The 19,599-nt window shown below is 34.8% G+C and overlaps 1 long non-coding RNA gene across 1 annotated transcript in view; it reads right to left on the bottom strand.

Moving 5' to 3' along the window:
- LOC112648220 (uncharacterized) overlaps positions 1 to 19,599 on the bottom strand; it is a 191,404-nt gene that overhangs the window by 161,342 nt on the left and 10,463 nt on the right. The window lies entirely within an intron of this gene.

The following is a 19,599-nucleotide window of genomic DNA, read 5'->3' on the forward strand; positions in this document are numbered from 1 at the left end:
CAAAGACAGAGGAGAAGGCCATATGAAGATGAAGGCAGAGATTGAAGATATGCAGCTTCAGGCCCAGGCACCTGAAGGGGGTTTGTAGGAATCCACATTTGTAATCAACCCAGACAGAAATGCAGGTAGCCTGTGGACTCCTGTTATACCTTGCATCTGAAGGAAGGACAATCTTGTTGAAGACCTTGCTCTTTATCTTGTGAGATCAGTATGACTCTGGATATTTAGCATTAGAATTGAAACACTTTGCACTTAACTTGTGGTGTCTACACCAATTCTGGGTAGTCAATGTCAGCATTGAATTTGAGTTGTAGGACATCCAATTGGTATCAGAGAATTGATATTGGAACACACTGGAAGATACACTGTTTAGAAAGTGTGTTCTGAAGGGAAGACCAAAAGTGTGTCTGGACAACCTTTAGCTGAAGAGACCAGGGATGTGCCCTATGGATCCAATGAAATATTTTAATATATGAAGCCAGGAATAGACATAAGACTATGCAGGAAAGATCTGTGGAAGACTCTTATGCATGGACCATGAGACACACACAGGAGACCAATATGGTTTTTGAGAATATTCTATCAGCAGAAATACCATTTTAGATTGAAAGGGACAAAAAGAAGATAAAATGACAATAGTGTGTCAGATTTCTAAAATTCTATAGTCAGGAGGTGGATGGCTCAGTCAGTTAAGTGTCTGCCTTTGTCTCAGGTTATGATCCTGGGACCCTGGGATCCAGCCCTGTGTCAGTGGGCAGCCTGCTTCTCTCCCCCTCTGCTTGTGTGTGCATGCTTTCTTTCTCTCCCTATGTTTCTCCCTCGCAAATACATAATTAAATTCTAAAAAAAATAAAATAAAATTCTATAGTCAGGAATGGAATCACAGAGCTGTAAATATAAACTGCCCTACAAGACAAAGGAAGAAAGACTCTGAGGGGAGCTCAGACACTGGTGGGACCATCAGGAGCACAGAGGGCAAAGCTTCCAGCCACAGAGGGTTATTCTCAGGCCTTGAAACATAATGAAATTTTCCCTGATGGGTTCTGAACTTGCTGGGGTTTGAACAACCCCTGGGTTCTTTCCATTTCTCTCCCTTTTGGATGGGGAATATCTACTCTATACTCATCCCACTATTGTATTTCAAAAGTAGATAACTTGTTTTCTAGTTTCAGATAAAGAATTTTGCCCCAGGACGGATCAAACCCTGAGTTTCACTCATATCTGGTTTAGATGATTTAGATAATGAGATCTGAGAACTTTTGACTTTATATTTAGATGAAATTTTGGACTTGGGAGTCATGGTGTGATAGGTTGAGGATTTCATGAGTATTAGAATGAGGTAAATGTATTTTAGATTTAGAACAGATATGAATTTTTAGAGGTCATAGGGCAGATTGTAATGTGTTGAATTGTAGCCCCCCAAAAGATACTTCTACCTGAAAGTTGTAAATATGACCTTATTTGAAAAAAGGATCTTTGTAGATATAACTAAATTAAGAATCTCAAGATGAGATTATCTTGGGTTTACCTCTAAATTTAAAAACAGGTATCCCTACAGAACAACAGAAATACAGAGACACAGAGGTGAAGACAACATGGAGGTGAAAGGAGAGTTCGATGCTATGTAAGCTATAATCCCAGGAATACCCAGTTTTGTCAGAAGTCATCAGAAACTAGGAGAAAGGCAAAGAACCGATCCTCCCTCAGTGGCTCTAGAAGATAACAGCCTTACTGACACTTCTATTTCAGACTTCTGACCTCCAGAATTGTGGGAGAATATATTCCTGTTGCTTTAAGCCACTGTGGAAATTTGCTCAGGCATCTAAAGGAAACTAATCTATAGGGGCAAAAAAGAAAACTGGATAGATTTATTAGTAGTATACAATACACTCAAATAAAAAAAAAAGTTCCATATTTATCTTCTCACTAAAATGATCCAAAACAAATGTTCAAGCAGATTCCAATCCACCACACTTTCAACAGTCACAGAAACAGTTCCTGTTCTGCTTATGCCTTGGAAAAGTTGAAATTTTATATTCGTCTCTTTATTTTACACTAAACAACTTGGATGCCTTAACAGGGCACTGAATTATTTATCAGAAAAGAGAAAAGCTGTGTTATTCTTGACAGTAATGAATAAACATTGACAAAAGAATAGAAGAGGCAAAAAAAAAAAAAACAAGAAAGGAAGGTTTGAAACATACATGAGTAAGGTTTGAAAACCAAAAGGATGAAATGGGAAAGTTAAGACATGATTAATAATTAATTTAGAGAAAAAAAAAACCTTTTCTACTAAAATTTATAGTGTTGACCCAAATACAGCAATGTATACAATACCTTTTTTGAACAGAATCACATGCTAAACTCCAATATGGTATCTTAATTCCCAATTTCATATACATTTTTCTTTATAACACAACATTAAGCCTAGAGAAGAAAGAAAAAAATCTACATAAAATGTGTGAAATGTAAGTAATTTTTTAAAGAACATTATACATACCTCAAAACTCAGAGGCCATTTGTTGTGAATATAACTAACAAATGCATATCCAGCAAGGGTAATAAATGTTGCAAATTAAATTGAATAATGACTCCACTGTCTAGTTGGTTTCTACATGAGACACACACATGGGGCTTGAAAGCAAGTCAGTATTTATAATGCAATATAAGAGTCTAAGGCGTACTCTGAGATGGGATTTCTGAAATGTCACACACACACTAATTTACTGTTATTTCCAGAAGAAAAATAAATGCATTGAACACAAGCAATATAGACTGAGGTTAACAGAAAATCTCAATTACAAATCATATTTTTCCCTTTAAACTTTACTTTGCTCTAAGGACAACTTCGTCGGTTTTGAAGAAAGAGAAGAAAAAAATAAATGGATATTCACTGTCTACTTAGAAGAATGCATTAGACATAGTTATAACTGGATCAAAAATTGATAAATTCAGATATGTTTCAATCTATAAAGTTCTTGTTTTGCTAAAAATCCTATAAAGAAATGCTATTTTGTCAAACTTCAACTGTATCTTACTTGTTGAGAAAAGAATTACAGAAGATAGATGCCAGTCACTTTTTATAAAACACCAATCTAAAAATCAAAGAGGAATTTCCAGGCTGTTGAGAATTAAATTAATTTCAAAAGTTATGTCAAGGGAAGTTCAGTTTCAGATATGTATGCCAATCTAAGAGGTTCCTATATCAGAGTGAAGGTTCTACACTGGTTCCTTATGCTAATAAGCAATGTGTTTGCTTCATGAGTAGAAGTGGGTGGTGGTGGGTAGGGCAGAGATACAGGGATACGAAAGAAAGCAATGTCCGACAATACCAGACAGCAATTCCTAAACAGCATTCATCTTTACTTAGAAATGGAATATTCACACTTGTTAATTGAGTGATTGCATAAATAAAAGAATATTTTTTTCTTTTTCTATGGTAAAGAGGATTTTAAAAAGTAGATCACGATAATGGCATGTTACTCATAAGTTTAAGAAAAAAACAAGCATATACCTATTGCCTTCTATGGTAGTTTCTAGTAACAGTTCATTAATAAAATGCTAAAATAAATTAAAATGACATACATCATCTTTGCACACATGGCTTTAGAGAAAAACATAGGTAACAAAGCAACACACTCTGTATAAAGAGATGCTACAATCTGTTATTACATGGATTTGTGATTTTGCAAGTATATTACTTGCATGTGTATATGGAATACTGACGTATATATCAACAGATTTATTATATTTAAATCTAAAGTTATTCATTTATTTTTTAAATATTTTATTTGTTTGAAAAAGTGAGAGAAAGAGAGAGCATGGGGGCAGTTGATGAGGCAGGAGAGGGAAAAGAAGACTTCTTGCTGAGCATGGAGCCAGACCCCAGGCTCGATCCCAGGACCCTGAGATCACGATCTGACCTGAAGTCAGAGGCTTAACTGACTGAGCCATCCAGGTGTCCTGATATGTAAAGTTATATATTTAATATTTATAATAATAAGTACATATTTAAATACATATAAAATCAATTATATATCAACTATACATGTTAAATATGTTTAAATATTTATTTTAGGAGCACCTGGGTGACTCAGTGGTTGAGTGTCTGCCTTTGACTCAGGTCATGATCCTGGGCTCTGTGCATGTAGCCTGCTTCTCCCTCTGCCTATGTCTCTGCCTCTCTTTCTATATCTCTCCTTAATAAATAAATAAAATCTTTAAAAATAAATAAATGAATAAATAAATTAAAAATATTTATTTTATATATCAAATCAATTACATATCAACTATATACAATCAAATTGCTATTGGTTCTGTTTCTATGGAGAAACCTATTACACTCTGCAATCTAATTCTAGTAAATATTTTTATTTGACTTCTTTTTCTAAAGTCTACCATAGTGGCTGCATAACTGTCTATAAGATACTGATACTCTACTTGATATTCTGCTCTATGTAAAAAGCCTCATCTGGTCATTTTCTGCAAGTATCTGTTTAGTAATTACCTGCAGCCAGATATTCTTTCCTGAATAGGCCTCTTAATGCATTTTCTTTCTCTGAATGCTTATATGACTATTATTTTATACCATACCTTTGATTTCCTATCTATTAAATAAAGAATAGGCAAATTGTAGTCTCTGGGCCCAATTCGGCCTGCTATTTTTATAAATACAATTTTCGTGAAATACAGCCATGCCTATCATTGTATCTGTGGCTGCTTGTGTCCTGCAACAATAGATTTCAGTAGTTGCATCAAAGATAATAATCCCAAAGCCAAAATATTTACTATCTAGTCCTTTGTAGAAAAATTTTGCTTACATGATGTAATCAAACTTCAGTTGGTTCATTTAAGTCTCTTCAAATATACTGTATGCTTATTGGAGGAAACTCCTCCATCTCGATTTATCCTGTGTTCCCATAGCTGCAAATAGGATTCATGGCATGGTAGATGCTTAAAAATAGATGGTGACCTGATTTCTTCACTTAGAGATTGAAAAAAAAAAAGCAAGTAGAGAAGGAAGAGGGTCGAGACATTGAAGAAGTATAATGTTTTCTTTCATTCCAAGAACCTGCTGGGTTGTATTATAGTGGATTTTTTTTCTGTTCTTTGGAAGGATTTTTCTTTTACTAAATGATGAACTGCTTTTTTTTAAGAGCAGAAATAATATTTTAATTTTTAAAATTTCCAAACACCAAGCATAGTTATCTTGTTCAGAGTAGTAATCTAATACATGTGTTTAATGAATGAATGAAAATAAGTAATCTGAGCAAATGGCCAAAGGTCAGAAACACTCTGCTTAAGAGCTCAGTGCTGTTGGACAATAAAAGGCAAGGGAAAGGATGGTGAGGTTTCAGGTTAGAAAACTAAGTAAGGGATCCCTGGGTGGCTCAGCGGTTGAGCGTCTGCCTTGGGCCCAGGTTGTGATCCTGGAGACCCAGGATCGAGTCCCATGTCAGGCTCACTGCATGGAGCCTGCTTCTCCCTCTGCTTGTGTCTCTGCCTCTCTCTCTCTCTCTGTCTCTCATGAGTAAATAAATAAAATCTTTAAAAAATTAAAAAAAAAGAAAAGTAAATACATTATGAAAGGCTGAGTGAGAAAAAATAAGGACTTAGATGCTATCATTTAGGTGACAGAGTGATCACTGGAGAATAATAATTAAGGGAGAATCACAGGTCAAGTTGTGTTTAGAGAGACCACTTTGAAAGGTTAACATGAGAATATTAGAACAATGTTATTGAATAAGAAATGGAGATTTAGCTAGAGGGACATTATGTGGTTCTTGAAGCAAACAAAATATACTACACACTCTACAAACGAGTACATTAAAAAAATTAAGTACATTTTAAAAGTTCTTTACAAATTTATTTATACAACTAAATAAATAACTCACCCACATAGAATATATAGGGGAGGTAGAAGCACATTACTAGAAGTTCTGGAAATGATTGAGTGATTCAGAACAACTGCCTATTTCTGTAATCTCCAACCACAAACCATACTTCATCCATATAAGTTACAACTTCCTGAAGTATGTCCCCAGAGGAAACTTCATTAACTGCCATATGTATAGCAAACAAAAGTATGAATCTCCATATTAATAGAGCATATTTATTTAACTTTATTTTATTTTTAAGAGGTTTTTATTTATTTACTTTTTAGAGGGAGGGAGCATGTGCATGAGTGGGGAGGAGCGGAGGGAGAGAATCTTCAAGTAGAATCCCCACTGAGCACAGAGCCCAGGTGGGGCTTGATCTCAGGACCCACGAGATCACCACCTGAGCCGAAACCAAGAGTCAAACGTTTAACTGACTGAGCCATCAAGGTGCCCCGATCTAATTTTATTTTATATTTGAAATTTTCCAAAGATCAGTTTGATCCCATAACGATGGCAATGCAACGGACAAGCAAGATGTCAAATGACTGAGAGATAAATTAGAGACTTTCCTTAACGTGGCAAATTACTATATAATGGAGTTTTCTCCAATTTATGCACATTGTACGCCCACAAAAATATACTTCTTTTACAAAAATTGTATTCAAATATGAGATATGAACAATACAGTAGAAGGATAAGGGGCGTTGGGATCAGAGTTGGGTGCAATTTCCAGCACCATCCAAGCTAAATTGTGTTATTTTTTGGTAAATCATTAACTTTTCTGTGCCTCATTTTTCTCATCTAGAAAATGATGATATATCTACTCAACTATATTCTTGTATAAATTACAGATAATGTATGTAAAATCAGTGTAACTAAACGGTAAAGTTCCATATAGGTTATTTGAGAGCACATTTTAAAATCTACTCAAATTTAATTGCACATAAGATATAGTTGTATTAGCGATAAAAATACACATCTATATAATAGAAAAACCAGTTTTCATAAAAGATATTTCATATATGTTGCAATTGTAAAAAATGAATGCAATCAGCATTTGTTTACTTTCAAAGATCAAGTTCTTTACTAATAATTATGAAAAAGGCAGAGAATGTTGAAAATGAGGTTTCAAATACTACTTGTTTCCTACATTTTCTTTGTGTTCTCAAAGGAAGAAAAAGTGTGGGTCCTCTGGAAGTCATGGTCACACCTAAAACAATGTTTTAATTGACCTGCTATATACATAAAGAACAACTACTGTTTGCTGTCATGACACCTGCTCTGCAGGTTTTTAGCCTATGTAAGACATTTGCTAAAACCCAGTTTTATTTCTAATCTTTTGAGCCTTCCTTTATATTTCAGATCTGAAATCACCGTTTTCATGTGAACTGGTATGAGAACCCTGTGATATATTTTCAAAATGAAAATAAATGGCTAAACTTTTGATCATAATCTCATTAGAAAAGTTCAAATATCCACAAAAGAGAGAAATGTTTACTTCCTCCCACTACCTCGAAAAGTCACTCTCTAATTATTTCCATTTTGTTTGTAGCCAATTAGCTGAGTAGCTTGAATCACTGAACTAATAATGAAATCTGATTACCCGTTCAATGCTTGTATAGACCTGCTACTTTTAGTTCAATGCTGCATCAGTCCACATCATTATCCCCAACCAACTACTGTCCAAAGAAATGCCAGATTATATTTTTCCTCACTAAGATAACAGGAAAAGGAAAAGATAAAGGAAAAGATGGCATTATGGTGATTCATTTTATATAAGGGAAAAATTATTAAACCTTCATCTACTTGCATGTACATATTCCACTAATAATATAAGCGTGACTCAAAATTGCATTTTGTTTCTTCTCAAAACACATTAGAAAACGAAGCAGTTGCAAGGTAATGACTTTGTACTATTAAAAATGTTGATATCATATGATATTAATACATTTAAATTTGTGATTTGGTGAGTGGATACTTTTATTTTGTAGAGAAGAGGGATTATAAAGATACAGGGAATGGGAAAACTATACTAATATACATAGAAATAGTCATTTTTAAAAATATGGTCTTAATGGATTTTATTTTTATTGCAGCTAAAATTTCTTATTTGTAAACACTTTGGGGGCAACATGAGAGTATGTTGTTGAGGTGAAGAAAGAAGGTGGTACTTTGTAAAAGGACATTCCATTTTCTCAGCTCCTGTTACACATGCTCATTTTAGGTCACTACCAGGCTGTGCAATGTGCACACTTGTAATTACATACTTGACTGTTTTAAGGGCTATCACGTCACTCACATAACTGTTTCTAAACTAAAATCTTGTTATTCCACTCTGGTTACAATTTCTCCATGAAGCTGCTTCACACACCATCTGGAGGTTTCTGTTTAGTGGCTAGACTTGTGTTTTCTATAGACCACTTTGGCTGCTCAGTGTTAGAATGAATATAAGATTAACAAGTCAGAAGCCAGAGAGACCAGAGAAGCACTGTCAAATGGAAGTATAATAGAACCACAGAGGTCATTTTAAAATTTGATACTAGCCATGTTAAAAAGGTAAAATGAAAGAAGTGAAATTAATTTTAAGAATACAGTTTATCTCACAGAGTAAAAATACTATCATTTCAACATTAAAGCATTATAATACTGTTAATGAAAGAGTCTATTTTCTTTTTTTAAAATACGATCTTTATCTCCAGTATGTAGTTTGTGCTTTCAGCTAGGGGCTACATGTACCAGCCAGAAATTTAAGTTCAACAGTCCTGTGGCTAATGGCTACTTATACTGGATAGTCAGAACTTAAAGCCTGCTCTAATATCTTAAAAGAAAAAGGTTACAGCCCTAGCAGATAAGCTGTAGCCAGAATGAGGTAAGAGTGAGGCAGTAGGTGAAATTGGTGGGTCTTAATAACTTATTGGAGGTCATGGGTGAGTGGGAAGGAAGAATCAACACCCTTTCTTGTTAAGTTACTGTCAACATTATGGGAAAAGAAAGAGAAAATCATAAGTAAAATATCAAATTGTTAAAACAAAGAAAAATATATTAGATATTACACAAGCAATCATTTCACCTTATGGGTGGAAAAAATCATTCATACAAACAGAAGATATATGGAAAGGAGAATTGTTTCATGAGTAGTTTGGGAAATGATTTTGTAAACATTTATCACAGAATGATCACATATCTCTGTAATTTTAATTCAAAGATAATTATCATTCACATAAATTACTACTTTTGGAAAACATGTCCACTTGGGAAGTTCTGTAACTGTCATTTTGTTTTAAGGTTGTGGACTAAAATACAAATTGTCTAAGTAGTAGTGTCATTGATCTGGTTTTATGTAAAAAATTTCATGAAGAAAAACCCATCTGATAACAGCATCAGTGAAACAAAAATACAAAACTTCAAATAATAAAGTTTAAAATTAAGATTTTTTTGGCTTCATTTAATAATTTTTTACCTAGTAGGTTTTTTGGTTTTTACAATTTATGGATATTTTGATACCCATTGTTGGATATCAACACTGTTGATATAACAGTAGTGTACTAGTACTAGTAGTAGTAATAGTAGATATAAATGTAGTAAGGTTGATATAGCAACACTACATATGAAATGACAGGGAATGAATGTTGGGACAAAGGACTATAACTAGAAAGGGAATTGGAGTGAGTTGAGTTTAATTTTCAGCACCAACATAGTCTGCCTGTGTGGCATTAAGCATTTATTTGAGAGAAGAAGGAGCATTATGAGCAGGAACAGGGGGTGCAATGGGTGCAGAGGGAGCAGCTGACTGTGGGCTCGATCCCAGAACCCTGGGATCATGGCCTGAGCCAAATGCAGACACTTAAACAAGCACCCCAGCATTAGGCATATTATTTAACTTTCTTGTGCCTCAATTTTTCCATTTGCAAAATGATGATATACTACCTATTCCACAGAATTCTTTTTTAAATTAGAGAAAATACATATAAAACATCTACTGGTTTAACAAATGTAGAACACATAAGTATCTCCCAAAATATTGTAATACTTATTCATATGAATAATAATTTCTGAATCAGTAGCTTTTTATATAAAAATAAGATTAACATCAAAAGAAAAACTTGGTAAGTATTCTCATTGATAATTTGAGAAATTTTAAAATTTCTTTAGGCAAATACATATAAATATATCAGTGTTATGGTTTTCAAAGTATACAGAAATACCTATCTCTGATTTACATGGAAGAATCAATTTTTATACATTGTCCCTGAATAATGTTAGTGGGAAGGAAAATATTTTAAGGCAATCAGATAAAATCTGTATCTTCTTCTAAAGAACCAAAGTTCTTTACCAATATTATTGGCAAAGCGATCGTGCCAAAATGAGAGAAACTTGAAGGTGTTCTTTTAAATCCTACTTGTTTTCTCATTCTTCTTTCAGGTGCCAAAAAAAGAAAATCAAGTTTCTCTATACTTTATCTTAGTAATCTAAACATATTTTTTCCTTTCATTCTTCCTGTGAACAAACCCACACAATTTTTTCTATATTGAACTCTGAATCCATTACTGCTTTATTCAGCCCAAGCTGAAGTATTTGTAATAAACTTGTAATTTAAAAAACCCACTAGATCAGCATTGATTAAAATCATCCAAAACTATAAAATCCAAACCATCATTGATTTAAAAAAAATTTAACATCTCAATCCATCATGGTCTAACACTTTAAAAAATACAGTAACAATGATGTGTAGAAAAAAAACAATAAAGATCTATGATATATAAGCTCAAGATGTTTCATCCCTTAAAGTCAATGGTCTTATTACATTTTAATATTTTCAGAACAAACATAATGGTGAATCAACTAAATATATTCATTGCTTGCTGAAACTATGAGTAATCAACATAGAAAATATTACGCAACATATTTTGATATTCTAGAGTCATAACTAAAGGGAAATTTTAAGGGTTATAGTGAATCTCCATGTTAAATATCTGCAAACACACTTTTAATGAAGATCATATATATAAACAAACAGACATTAATATGACAAATGAACTTGCTTCTCACTTTTTAACTTTCCTAATCTAGGATGCATCAATAATAGCACTACTCACAGAAAATAAAGGTATACCTAAACTCAGTGTCTTGTTTTAATAACCCTCATAATAGAAAACTAGTGTCACAGTTGCATGTTGATGAATAGAAGAGATTTTAAAACAGTTTCAGTGAGCTCAGATTATTCTTTTATTTTTTTTCCAAAATGTAGCAGGTGATGCTTTGCTTTTAAAATTCATTATCAGTCTTTTGTTAGGAGCTATTCCCCATAATTTATCTTATAAATTTAGAGTTAAGTTTGTCTTTCAACTAAAGATGCAGATTTTTATAAACTTTCTATGCATGGATCTTCTCTTTAGGGAAATGAAATTCAAAATGTTTTACAAGATTTTTTAGGTGTTTGATGATAACTTTTCTCAAATATACAATCTCAAAATCACCTACTTAACTGATAACTTCTCTTAAATTGTGAAACATCAGAATTTTTAAACCTCTGTTCTTGCAAGGTTCTCAACTTAATTTTTCCGCTTTCATCTCACATGCTACTGAAAAACATTCATCCTTTCCTTGCATGAGAATGTTAAAAATATACACGTTTAATGCAATCCCTATCAAAATACCATGGACTTTCTTCAGAGTTAGAACAAATTATTTTAAGATTTGTGTGGAATCAGAAAAGACCCCGAACAGCCAGGGGAATTTTAAAAAAGAAAACCATAGCTGGGGGCATCAAGAAGACAGTGTGGTACTGGCACAAAAACAGACACATAGATCAGTGGAACAGAATAGAGAATCCAGAAGTGGACCCTCAACTTTATGGTCAACTAATATTCGATAAAGGAGGAAAGACTATCCACTGGAAGAAAGACAGTCTCTTCAATAAATGGTGCTGGGAAAATTGGACATCCACATGCAGAAGAATGAAACTAGACCACTCTCTTGCACCATACACAAAGATAAACTCAAAATGGATGAAAGATCTAAATGTGAGACAAGATTCCATCAAAATCCTAGAGAAGAACACAGGCAACACCCTTTTTGAACTTGGCCACAGTAACTTCTTGCAAGATACATCCACGAAGGCAAAAGAAACAAAAGCAAAAATGAACTATTGGGACTTCATCAAGATAAGAAGTTTTTGCACAGCAAAGGATACTGTCAACAAAACTAAAAGACAACCTACAGAATAGGAGAAGATATTTGCGAATGACATATCAGATAAAGGGCTAGTTTCCAAGATCTATAAAGAACTTATTAAACTCAACACCAAAGAAACAAACAATCCAATCATGAAATTGGCAAAAGCCATGAAGAGAAATCTCACAGAGGAAGACACAGACATGGCCAACATGCACATGAGAAAATGCTCTGCATCACTTGCCATCAGGGAAATACAAATCAAAACCACAATGAGATACCACCTCACACCAGTGAGAATGGGGCAAATTAACAAGGCAGGAAACAACAAGTGTTGGAGAGGATGCGGAGAAAAGGGAACCCTCTTACGCTGTTGGTGGGAATGTGAACTGGTGCAGCCACTCTGGAAAACTGTGTGGAGGTTCCTCAAAGAGTTAAAAATAGACCTGCCCTACGACCCAGCAATTGCACTGTTGGGGATTTACCCCAAAGATTCAGATGCAATGCAACGCCGGGACACCTGCACCCCGATGTTTCTAGCAGCAATGTCCACAATAGCCAAATGTGGAAGGACCCTCGGTGTCCATCGACAGATGACTGGATAAAGAAGATGTGGTTTATGTATACAATGGAATATTACTCAGCCATTAGAAATGACGAATACCCACCATTTGCTTCAACGTGGATGGAACTGGAGGGTATTATGCTGAGTGAAGTAAGTCAGTCGGAGAAGGACAAACATTATATGTTCTCATTCATGTGGGGAATATAAATAATAGTGAAAGGGAATAAGAGGGAAGGGAGAAGAAATGTGTGGGAAATATCAGAAAGGGAGACAGAATGTAAAGACTGCTAACTCTGGGAAACGAACTAGGGGTGGTAGAAGGGGAGGAGGGCGGGGGGTGGGAGTGAATGGGTGACGGGCACTGGGGGTTATTCTGTATGTTGGTAAATTGAACACCAATAAAAAATAAATTTAAAAAAAAAGAATGTTAAAATCATTAATAACCATAAATAAATGAGTATGGCTATCCAAAGCATATGTTTGTATCAGGGCTAAAGTCATCTCCTACCTCATAGGAACATTTGCAAGAAATGTTTGCCCGTGATTCAAACGTCATTGATGGCATTCTTCTCCTTATCAGCAACCATACCCCTGCATGCAATAAATTTATTATGATGTTTCAATACTGTCACACAATAAAGAGAATAACCTCGAATATAACATATATTCTTTAGATGAGTCAGTTTTTACTAAATTAATAACATACTTTAATGCAGCTAAGGTTTTTGTTTTCTTTTTTTCTTCTTTTTTTTAGGTTTTTGTTTTCTATTTATTTTTCAATTTGGTTTTTGTAGCAATACTTCCTCAGTGAGGGAAACATTGCATTTATTTACAATTAGCATAAGTGTCTTTTTTTTAAGATTTTATTTATTTGAGAGAGAGAGAAAGCACAAGGAGAGGTGCAGAGGGAAAGGGACAAGCAGACTCCCTGCTGAATGGAAAGTCCAACTTGGAGCTCCATCCCAGGACCCTAGGATCATGACCTGAGCTGAAGGCAGCTGCTTAACTAACTAAACCACCCAGGTGTGCCTAGCATAAATTTCTTAATTTGCATGTGGTAGCCAGTCTGCAAGTGGCCCCCAATGAACCATACCTCCTGGTATCGTCACTTTTGTGTAGTTCCCTTTGTGCCAGGGTTGATCTGTCTGAGGAACAGCACGTGGTAAATAGGATGGTACATAACTTTCAAGTTAAATTATAACTGCAGCTTCTGTCTGGAAGATGTTCTCTCTCACTCTTTAATCACTCATCCTGGGAGAAGCAATCCTCTCAGTCCTGCAAGGAAATGGTCAAAAACTGGTGACAACTGAGGCCTGCCAACAACCATGTGAGTGGTTGGAAGCTGATCTTTCAGCCTCCTGTGAGTCTTCAGATGGTTGTAGCTCTGGTCAATAGCTTGACTAGAGCCTCAGAAGTTGCCTAATGCGGAACGACCTACACAGCTCTCCCATATTCATGACCCACAGAAATGGTTAGAAAATAAATGTTTGATTATTTAAGCCATTAAATTTTGGGTGATTTGTTCTGAGCAACAGATAACTAATACGCTGTATAACTAAATTGTTCTCCATCTTTGCATCTGGATCACTGGAACTGAAGTCCAAAGCAATGTAATACTACAGTGTGATGCATTTCAGAATTAGTTGTGATTATTAGCAATGAAGCTAAAGAAATGTCCTTCTTACTTACTGTCATTACACCAGAAGAACTATTGTTTTAACAATATCTGAGCATAGGTAAGATTCAATATAAAAAATCTTTGTTGATTTTATGTGTTCTAAGAGTTGGTATGTCTTTATTATTAACCTAAATATTAACGATTTCCTAAATATGTCAGATTATGTTGTAACAGTTAGCTGGTACTTGACCATTCTTTAAATGATAAATTTACCTAATATTTGCAAGAGTGCATCATTAATATAGACTTTCACTAATGGCTCAGCAATTTTATATGATCCTGTAGTCTTCAACCTGATGTTCTACTTTAAAAGAAACACCAACCTGTGGGGGCACCTGGATGGCTCAGCCCATTAAGGACCAACTCTTGGTTTCAGCCCCACATTGGGCTCCATGCTCAGAATAGAGTCGGCTTGGGTTTCTCCCTCCCTCTCTCTACCTACTCCCTCTGTGCTCTTTCTCTCTCTCTCTCAAATAAATAAATAAATCTAAATCAGAGAGAAGAAGCCCTTGAAGAACCAGTGTGTATTTGGATTATTGAACATAAGCTTCTTTTGAGTATTTGATTCAACATCTTTTCTTTAAAATTTCTTTATAGTTGAATGTGTTTCTTCTTACTTTGTATATAAATGCTACTTAAATTTTAATAGATTTGTTGTTTCACTAGCCAGTTTATCCCTCTCAAATAACACAGTTATTCTAGCACTTCACTATGAATCATGCCTACAAAAGTAAACTCAGTCTCTAAAGGATAATACTTTGAGTAAATTTAGTATTATTTTCGTTTTCATTTGTTTAGCATTACTTATAAAGTTGTCATTAGACTTACTGCTACATGAAGAAAAATTCATACTAATTCTTGACAAAAAAATAATGTGAATTTGTTTCACCATATAAAAATTTAGGTGAAAAAATAAATAATACAAATTATATTTTCTTAATGTAGCTAATATGATATAGCCATAGGTTTTAAAAAGACGATATAAAGAGATGTTTATAAAATCAAGTTATAACTAAATGATTAAGCTTTCTCATATTTTTAATTCTTTTGGGTTTCATTTAACAAAAAACCTCAAAATAACACATGAGTACTGCTTAGTTCACTATCGGCTACAATTCATCATGCAAGATCATCAATACCTAAATAAATCTGTTTCCTGTTCAGTGAGACAAGTCCCTGATCAAGTGCTTTGAATGCTGCAGCAATGGTAAATTACTCAAACATTTTTTTTAAAGATTTTATTTATTTACTCATGAGAGACAGAGAGAGAGAGAGAGAGAGAGAGGCAGAGACATAGGCAGAGGAAGAAGCAGATTCCCTGTGGGAAACCCAATGGAGGACTTGATCCCAGGACTCCGGGATCATGCCCATAGCCTAAGGCTGACGCTCAACTACTGAGCCACCCAGGTGTCCCACTACAAACATTTTATTTTTTGTTTTATTTTATTTTTTTAAAAGATTTTATTTATTTATTCATGAGAGACAGAGAGAGAAAGAGGCAGAGACACAGGCAGAGGGAGAGAAGCAGGCTCCATGCAGGGAGCCTGACGTGAGACTTGATCCCAGGTCTCCAGGATCACACCCCAGGCTGAAGGCGGTACTAAACCGCTGGGCCACCAGGGCTGCCCCCACTACAACATTTTAAAAACATTTTTAAGTTTTGTATCATCTTGTCATGACTCTAACAAAAAATTCATTTCATAGTACCAATTCATAGACCACACTTGAAGTCCTATACAATTGCATAGCTCTTCTAAACTTGATTTTATTTGTATGACAGATAGAGAACATCGGGTGAGATTTAGTGTAGAGCAACAGATGGAACTCACATCTATATTATGTTATTTTTAAATGTGGATAATTTCAAAATGTTCATATTAGAATGAAGGGGTTTGGCAAACTATCATTTGTTTGCTATTTTGAGAATTCCTTTTGGCATGTGACCACTTATCCCACTGGGTTGGATCACCCTACTAAGGATGAGATTGATTGATTGATTGATAAGATTTTATATATTCTATCTATCATCTATCCATCATCTATCTATCTATCTATCTATCTATCTATCTATCTATCTATCGAGAGACCACACTGGTGCACCAATCAGGGGAGGGGATCGGGGGGAGACAGAGGGAGAGGGAGAGGGAGAGGGAGAGGGAGAGGGAGAGAGAATCTGGAGTAGCCTCTGCATTGAACTGGGAGCCCAAGTTGGGGCTTCATCTTATGACCCTGAGATCACAACCTGAGCCAAAACCAAGACTTGGAAACTTAACTGACTGATCCACCCAGGCGCCCCAAGGATGAGATTTATTTTTTAATAAACTTGATAAACTTAATCAAACTAAGCATCAATTTCTCAAATGGCAAAAATAAAACAATTAAGTTACAAGCTCCAGGTCCTTAGTCAAGGGGAGCTGATCCATGGATTGGGGGAGTACAGTGGCATAAACAATGGTACATGCTCCTTAACAATTTTGGGCAAGCAAGTTTTACAGAGCTTTAAAAGCAGCAATGAACAGACAGGGCATGACTGGCTAGGGATGCATGCCTGTCCTTATTTAGAAAGATCAAGGGGCAAGTAAATAAGTATGAGGCCCAGAGCTGGCTTGGCATTTGGCGATTGGCTGACTGGCTATACCGCATTTACAGGAACATGAATGTCCAGTTTGCTGACTTGGCACTCTGGGCAGGAATGGCTACATCTACGGCCTAGAAAGTTATTTCAACAAGACACTATCATTAACTCCAACTAACCTTCATCCAATTATTCCTTGAAAATATAGAATCATTTCCCTCTATCAGTAAAATACATTAAAGCCCATATTTTATATAGAATGAATTCATAACAATAGACTGTAAACAAGACTGCATGTTGGTAGCCAGAACTTAAAATATATCTTAAGGCATTTTTTTTTCTGGCTTTGAGATGGGTTCTGATTCAGGTTCACCATTCTCTACTTATATAGCTCTGAAAAAATTCTTCTGATTCTAGGGATCCCTGGGTGGCTCAGCAGTTTAGCACCTGCCTTTGGCCCAGGGCGTGATGCTGGAGTCCCAGGATCGAGTCCCACATCAGGCTCCCTGCATGGAGCCTGCTTCTCTCTCTCTCTCTCTCTCTCTCTCTCTCTCGAATAAATAAATAAAATCTTAAAAAAAAATTCTTCTGAGTCTAAACAGCTACACAAGAAAGGTTGAAATAATACACAGGATTCTTTTGTATATTTGAAGCAATACACATAAAACACTTTGACTTGTCTTAAAATATAAAACAACTTCCATAAGTGGAAATCTTCACCATAATATTGATTTAAACATTATTTCCATGTTGAAACCTCTGCTTACGTAACAGCTTCATGTGGTCAGTTTTTATTTCTCTGGATCTTAACCTTGAAGAATAACTGCCTCAAACTGAGTTGATCTAAACTGTTCACAGCAATGTTCAACTGGCCATGAATATATCATTAATATTTTTTCTAGGTCCATAATTACCAACTAGTATTTATTTTTCTCCTTTATGAACTGGTTAAGCATCAGGTCCTCTATATTCACATTATTATTTCTGTGCTCAACCTCATAAGGAAAGTATCATCTTCTGTAGTTGTTGTTTTAGTATAACCCACAGGTCAAGTTTCCATGATAGGATCAATTTTAGGGCTGCCTGACTCCGTGATGTGTGCTCTTTCCATATCCTACACTACTACCAAAAAGCAGTGTGAAAATGGGGAAGAAGCAAACTTAGATCTCTATGTTGACATCAATTTGGACTTTTGCAGCTTTTAAACCATGCCCAGCACAGAGGATTTACTTAAGTAAAAAACTTCTGTTTTTGACATATTGGAGGATAAAATCAAAGTCAAATATATTGTATTGATTTTATTGTGCATTCCAAGACGTTTGAAAAACATATGAAGGCTATTATAACTGCATATATACAAGCCACTATCTTAATAAATAAAACAATGCTAATAGAATTGAAGATCTTTGTGTACATTTCCATAATCACAAAAACCTCCAATCCTTTTTGAGCTCACAATTCTACTGAATTGGAATCTGTTATAGCTACATGTTTAATATTTTGATTACATTTATATTTATTTAGGTACAATATGTGGTATCATATTATAAAGGAATTACCTAACCCTAGCTCTTAGCTAATTATAAAATTTCAGATTTTAAATTATACCTTCCAGTCCGCAAAAATATTGTTTCTTGCATCCATTATTGTGATTGAATAGTTAGCTATTGTCCTTGTAAATAATCTGTCTTTTCCTCCATTCTGGCTGTCTTGGTGTTATACAGTCACTGTGATATATTTAAATACATTATTTCTTGTTATTTATCCTTCTTGTAATTATGCTTCCCGAATAGTACTGTCTTCCATCAACTAGAGAATTCTCAGATACCCTTTTCAAATAAATATGTGCTCATACCCTTTCTCACTATTACATTCTTCTTGGATTCCAATCAGATGTATATTAGGTCTTCTCATTATATTCTCAATGTGCATAAAACTTCTTAATAGCTTCTTTTTGTTCCTTTGTGCTACATTCTGGGTCATTTATCCATATGTATTTGCCAGGACATTAATTCTTTTTCATAAAGTTTTTAATTTGCTTGGTAATATATTGGTTAGTTTTCAAATATGCCAACTTGTTTTTCAAAGTTGTGTTCATGTTTTTTTATTTATAATATTATTTCCTTAAATACATTTTATAAACATCTGCAATCCTAATTCTGCATTTTATTCTTTCCGCTGTCTGTTCTATTGATTCTCTCCTTGTTTCAATTGACTTATAATTTCTTTTTTAGAGCTCCTATTTCAGCTGATTTTATTTGAAAAAAATTCCAAAGTAGGGTAAACTTGAGTTTTCCCTAGAGGATATTTATATTTGTTTTCTTTTGTGATCACTAAGGCAGGGCTTCTCAGGCTTTAATGTATTCAGTAGGTAAAATAAAAGCCACACAAGGATGTTTATATCTTAATTGCCAGAACCTGTGCATATGCTACCTTATATACCAGAGGGGTCTTTGCAAATGGGGTTAAGTTAATGATACTAGATTTTGCAGGTAGGCCCAAAGTAATTACACGTTCTTATAAGAGGAGAGCAGAAGGGTCATAGTAAGGGAAGGAGATTTGATGAATGAAACAGAGAGGAGAAAATGAGAGAGGATTGAAATGTTACATTGCCGGCTTTGAAGATGAAGGAGGAGCTACAAGCCAAGAAATGCAGGCAGCTTCTAGAAGCCTGAAGAGGCAAGGAGATGTTTTCTCCCCTAGAGTTTCCAGTAGTAATATGGCCTTC

This window comes from Canis lupus, chromosome 19, assembly GCF_003254725.2.
Source record: "Canis lupus dingo isolate Sandy chromosome 19, ASM325472v2, whole genome shotgun sequence".
Taxonomy (NCBI): domain Eukaryota; kingdom Metazoa; phylum Chordata; class Mammalia; order Carnivora; family Canidae; genus Canis; species Canis lupus.